We start from the raw sequence: 7,281 nt of genomic DNA on the forward strand, positions 1-7,281 counted from the left end.
AGGGAATATTTAGAAAAAAATCAAGACATTTATGTTAATACTACTGAGTGTTAGGGTGACTGAATTTGTGAAGGTCTCGATTTATAGCAAAATAGGGGAGATATTATTTTTTACAATGAAAGAAAAATAAGAAAGGGAGGATCGGGCTCCGATAAGTTATAACATTTTTAAATTTGCCAAAGAGATTTTCAATGAAAACTAACAACGCAATACTTCCCTTAATAATTTTGTTGATAAATAATAACATATTATTTTACTAACGAAATCACTGATAGAATATTTATTGATTTTTTTAATGATTTTATTTTGTTGGCAATTCAGTCATTAATTAGTGACAAAAAAAAAAGTTTTCATGGGTAATTACATTGACATTTGCCGATGGATATTTTTTGTCACTATTGTCTTTGGAAATTACTGGTGGAAAATTCTCCTTCACTAATTTCGTATCTATTTGATAATTTCCTGGAATAGCATAAATTATCTAAAAATGTGTTTGATGGAAAATAAATAATATTACTATCTTTTTTAATAGAAAAATAATATTAGTCTTTTTTTATATAATCTGAGATGTCCGGATCAGCTTACACGTACCCTGACTAATCCTCAGATCCACTGAATATCCTGTAAACTCAGTAGACAAGTAAGGTACCATGAGGATAACAGGCATGCATGCTGAGACTTGAATTCAGGATGCATAGACAGGAAAACCTTGCCAGGATCGTTGGGTTAAAAGACTCAGTGCAAAATAATATTAGTCTTACAAGCTTTCAAAGCTTTCATGATGAACTCAATATACATAATTAAATATGTGTATGCAATTGAGCCAAAAAGAATGGTTGGTACCTTTGGGCCATTATTAGCCTGAATTCTTGAGAAAGTGTATGAAATGGTTGGATTTTTGTTTTTCTACAGAAGGATGTATTTCTAAGATTTCTGCACTATATATTAATTACTTGAACTTCACATACCTCTTTATTTTCTGCTCAAACTAGAATTCTAACACTACCTTTTTTTCACTGATAATTCATCAAATGCTACTCATTAAATGGAGACCTTTTAGTGCATGATGTTTTAACAGTAAAGAAGAGTATATTTTAGCCCAGCCATTAATTATTATATAAAATAAAATAAAAACTCAATTTCATGACCATATAGACTGCCCCAAAATTCCTTGATTTGATGGTAAAGAGGATCGAGTTACAGGAAAAGAAATCAAACATCGAATCTTCATTCATCGTATCGACAGCTAAACAAAGCACAAGAGAAAGAACATCGTGAAATTCTTTCCAGTTCTAATCAATGTACATTGTACACCTTTTAATTAAAGTGATTCTTCAGCAGAGAAAATTATATATATACCTAAGAACGTTAATTATGGGATGGCACCCCTTCCCTTGCACTGAATACCAAGTGGTGTTTTGAACATGCAAGACAAGCTAAGAGAACCTCTCTCCCCTCCAAAGACCCACCAAAAGTGATGGGTATAAATGTTTGTCATCTACAAAAGACAACATAGGCATGGAGACAAAGTTTCCACACACCTCAAATTATTCTTTTCTACAAGGTCATTGTCTATGGCCTTCTCTCTCTGTCTCTGTCTCTTTCTCTTCTTTCGTTAACCTTATACTATGAGCGATCTTCTTTTTGCATGAAAGTACGGGAAGTTTGGGATCTGAAAATGCTATAGATAGATAGATAGATAGATAGATATCCCAGTTATTCAATATTAAATGATCATAGTCTCCTTCCTCTCTTTTTCTTCTTTTTTTTTTTGGGGGGTGTGTTTGCTTTTATGGATTTATCATTTGAAAGTGATGAATGAGGGATCCGAGGAGTTCATGAGCTGCTGTTTTCAGCCGTGGGAAAGATAAAGAGAAAGGGCCAGGAGGGTACCACCGTGCACCTAGTTAATCTGTATGTGTGTGTTAATGGTTACGTTATGCGTGCGGTGGTCTCTCTTTGTAGTAAGACTTGGTCAAAAAGAGAGAAGCGCACAAGCGAATAAATTATCCAGAAACGTGAGAGATGCTTTTGATTATCGATGGGTCGTTTTCCCTGGAGCTTTCTTATTTATAGAAACGGAGAGGTAGAGCTTCGATGCATGCGGCAATACTCCGAGGGTTTCATGGGTGTTGATCAACAACAAACCACAAGTATCATTCAAGTTCCCAAGGCCACTCATTTTGGAAATACTTGCCCAGTGTCGGGAAGCAGCATGGAGCACCAGGCCGACCCTTGCATGGTTGGACACGTTCGATTTGTTTCAAGGATTAAGCATCGCTGCCCTGATACGCTAGAGGATTGTGTACAGAAGTTTGAATCTCACAAACAAATAATTTCGGGTGTGTTCAAAGCATTTTAAAAAAATTTAAAAATTTATTTTTTTAAATTAATAGCTTTTTATGTTTTAAAATTATTTTAATATATTAATATCAAAAATAATTTTTGAAAAATAAAATAATAATATTTTAATATATTTCTGAATAAAAAACACCCAACTAAACAAACTAAACAAGCTGCGTACACTCCAATTTCAAACACAAGAATACTTTTCTAAAGGCCCAGTTATCCTTGGACTTCGTGGATTGGGGCCATAAGATCTTGATATTAGAATAGTGACCTTACAATTGATAAACTTATCATTATAAGCCCAATCCATAGCAGAACTCATTCTACTTAGGGATGCAATTGTGCTGGACGTAGTGGATACCCACTCCGACCTGCCTAAAAACACCCATCTTTTACTTGACCAGGTGAGAATGGCCCGTAACCGACTCGTACCTGTCATGCCTCTCTACCGCACTAGTTACAAGGTAGCCTCCCCCCTCATATTGGTTATCAAAGTTCATTCATTTTAGAGATGAATGAAAATGTTTGTTCAATTTCAAAATGAAACATTTGAAAAGGTTTTTTTTATTTTATCATCTATTATTTCATTAATAACAACTATTTTTTTCAAATAATTGTAATAATTTCAAGAATGTATACATCAAACATAATATTCAACAAGATTTGGGGGCTTACACTGTGTCAGAACATAGGAACCTTTTTTATCGGTAAAAAAATATAAAAAAATAAAGGTTATGCAAGCATTTTTAAATTATACCAACCTAAAAACAATAAAGAATCATGATAATCTAAAAAAAAAAAAGGACTTGAGTCAGTTTAAAAAAAAAAACAAAATTAAATCCCTAACAATATAAGGTTGAAGGATCGAATAAGTAAAAAAAAAATTCAATTAAAAAAATTATTATAGTAAATCCAACAAATAAAAACAAATAAAAAAACCTAAAATAACTTAAGTTAGTTTGACATTTCATAAAATATCCAATAAAAAGCAAATAAAGAAAGAACAAAGTCTAATCATTAATAATAAAAATATTAAATAATAAAATTTAAAAAATAAGCTTAAAGAACAGGAAAAAAAAACTACGTAAGCTCGGGTGAATCTTATAGACCCAAGCTAATATCTCAAACTCGTTATTAATAAAATCCTAGACCCGAACACTACCAAAAAAACTCATTTTTTAATCAATTTAATACAGAATAATGGTATAAAAATAAATTTTAAACATTAACAAAAGAAAACTCAATAAAGAACAAGAAATATAAAGACCCGAGATAACCCGGGTATTTTAAAATTAACAAGAAATTCTATAGATAGAAAATAAATAAAAATAATAATATCTGGTTTCAAATTGAAAAAATCTAGAAGGATGAAACTAAAACAAATATAAGCTTAAAGAAAGCAAAAATCAACAAAACTAACCTAGAAAAACCTTCTAAACCCAGCTAACATCTAAAACTCGCAATCTGTAAAATATTGTACCCGAACTCAATAAAAAATCTCATTTCTCAACTAATTTATATTGAAAGATAAAATTAAAAATGAAATATCAATTTAAAAAAAATTATCAAAATAAATAAAATAGTAATAAAAAAAGTGATGATCAAATTTGATAGGAAAGAAAATCTAAAGGGGACATAAATTGTAAAACAAATCAATTTAAAAAAAAATATCTTAAATAAAAAAATAACAATCAAAAGAATAAGGGTCAAATTTAAAAGATTAAGAAATTCAAGGGGGATTAGATTGAAAAATAATTCTAATTTTATAAATAATTCAAAAAGATATTTCAAATATTAAAGGATGGAATCGAGAAAAAATATTAATTTAAAAAAAAAAAAAACAATTCAACAACGAACAACAAATAAAAAGACTTGGGATAACCTGGCACATTTAAAGAATAATATAAAATCCTATAAAAAACAAATAAATAAAAATAATGAAGCCCAATCTCAAATTGAATAAATATTAAAGGATAAAATTGGAAAAAAAAAAAAAAAAAAAAGCTTAAACAAAGGGGGGTGACTAAACATATGTCCTAAATATAGGCTAATCTAAAAAATTAGCAACCGGTAAAATCTTAAAAATCCTAGCTCAACAAAGAAGTTTAGTTCTCAACTAATTAATATTCAATAATAAAATTTAAAAAATAAATATTAATTTAAAAAATTTTCTATGATAAAAAAATATCAATCATAATAACAAAGATTACATTTGATAGGAAAAAAAAAAGCTAAAGAAAATGAAATTGTAAAAAAATCAATTTAGAAAATTAATCCAAATAAAAATAAACAACAATCAAGTGAATATGAACCAAATTTGAAAGGATAAAAAAATAAAAGGGAATGAAATCGAAAAATAATTCTAATTCTATAAATTATTCAAAATAAAACACATAATATTCAAAAATATATGGACTAAATATGAAGAGAAAACAAATTAAGGGGGTTTCTTTGAAATTTTTAAGGGGCAGCGTAAAAATTGAGGCAAAAGGAGCAAAAAAGATTATGAACACCAAATTGAAAAGCTATTTGAAATATATGTCATCTCATCATATATAGGATGTCAAAAAATTTAAACACTATTATGAAAGGTTGTGTTTGATAATCAAACAACCCCATATATATCACTTGAATGATGCAGGGATGTCCTACTCACTAGCGTGTGTTATGCAAGCATTAATAAGTTTTTTAAAAAATAATATTTAATATATGATCAAATAGAATAATGATTTTGAATAACTTAGATTAAAAAAAAATTATGGTTAGAGGACCAAAATATAGTTATAAGAAAGTTTAGTTTATTTTTATTTTAGGAGTAATTAAGAACTTTTACTATTTTAAAAAACTTTAAAAGATATATCGTTCTTGATAAAAAAATAATAATTTTTTTATTTTAGGGTTGAATTAGTAATTTTTTACCAAAAATATAAAATAATTAATCATAATTCAACAATACAATTGTATCACCTTATCCGCAATGTTTAATTCAAATGTTTTATTACTCAATAGCAATTTTATTATTATATTATTATAATAAATAGTATTTTGTATCTTGTTGAAAAGTAATTTTCCTTCTAACTTTAGGTCTTTGTTAATGATGTCTCTATAAATAATTAAAAATGTAATAATGAACAAATAAATTGGGACGGGATGATGCTCCTTTTAGTACTCTAAAAAAAATATTAAGTATATTATATAATTAAAATGAAAAAACTGGGAGCCGGTCCAATCCATTGGCATCCAAATTCATATGCAATGACGCCAGGACTCACACGTGAGCGCTCACCGGTGTCCCTGAAGGGAAATGACAGAGATACTGCCGTTTTAAAGTGGCAATCACGAGAGACAGAACGAGTTTGGATAGACGTTTGACCTAAAATGACTGTGACGGTTTCCTTTTTCTCTGGCTTCGTCATCTGTCCAATCTGAAATTAAAAAAAAATAAAAGTGCGGCCACACCACGAAACACACTTGATGGTTACTCTGACTTGTCTCCTTTATTTTGTCTCGTAATACTCCTCGTCCACAAAGAAATTTCTAACAAATTCCTCCGCTCTTTACGTGAATTAGATATATATTAGATACATGCTGCGTGATGCCATGGATTTGTGGTATATTTATGTATAGTTGTTGGTTTATAAAAAAATTATATAGAAAAAAATTATTGTGATTTATAATTTTTTAATAAAAAATAAAATTAAATTTTTAACTAGTTTAATATTTAAAAATAAAAAAATATGAAAATAATCATAATAAATCATGTGGAGAAACATTGTAGCAATCCATAATATTTTAAAGAAAAAACTATAAAGTTAAATTTTCAACCAGCTCAATATAAAAAAAATAAAATTGACAAAAACAATTCTAAAAAAATTATAAAAAAACTACGTGGGGAAACACTATAGTAATCTATAATATTTTAAAGAAAAAAACTATGAAACTATATTCTCAATCAGCTCCATATTAAAAACATAAAATCAAAAAAAAAAAATTCTGAAAAGAAAAACATAACAAAAAACAAGCAGAAGAAGACAATTTCAAAAATAAAAAAAAAACAAAATGAAAAAAAAATATTTTGGGAAAGTTAAAGCCGAATTCTCAACCAGTTTAATATTAAAAAAAAAACATGACAAAGATAATTTTAAAAAAATCATATTAAGAAATACTATAGCAAAACAAAAACTATAAGGAGAAACACTGTAATAATTCATAATATTTTTAAAACAAAACTACGAAGTAAAATTCTCAACCAGCTTGATATGAAAAAAATAAAATCGACAAAGAATATTTTAAAAAAAAAAGAAGAAAAACATTCTTCAAAACAAAACATCATGTAGAAAAACAATGTAGTAATTTATAATTTTTTTTTTTAAATTACAGAACTAAATTTTCAACCATAATAATATTAAAAAAATCAAAAAAGATAATTTTTTTAAAAAATAAAAAAACAAGAAGAAGAAGAAGAAGAAAAGGACAATCTTGAAAAAAAAATAAGATAAAAACATGTAAAACCTTAAAAAACAAAGGAAAAATGAAAAAAACTGTGGGAAAAAAAAAAGACAATACAACAAAAAAATGAACAAATAGAAAAAACATAAAACAAAAAAATGAAAAAAAACCTAGTGTCCAAAGAAAAAATATAGTACTTTCCCCATACTTTTTAAAATATTATTTATTATATTAATGCCCACACTACTATTTTTTTAGTAAGATAGCAGGCGTCATAAGCATTTTTTAACAAAAAAATAAATAAATAAAATTACTTAAATGATACTTAACTAAATAAACTATTAGTATGTAACATTAGACACACTGATTAGTACTTAAAAGTGCATTTTTATCATGGTTTTATATCATCATTTTGCACTTGAAGTATCAATAACTCCTTAACCAAAGCATATTTTATAATAATATATCTAATAATACAAGATA

Source organism: Populus euphratica, unplaced genomic scaffold (genome assembly GCF_000495115.2).
Source record: "Populus euphratica unplaced genomic scaffold, PopEup_1.0 scaffold863.1, whole genome shotgun sequence".
Taxonomy (NCBI): domain Eukaryota; kingdom Viridiplantae; phylum Streptophyta; class Magnoliopsida; order Malpighiales; family Salicaceae; genus Populus; species Populus euphratica.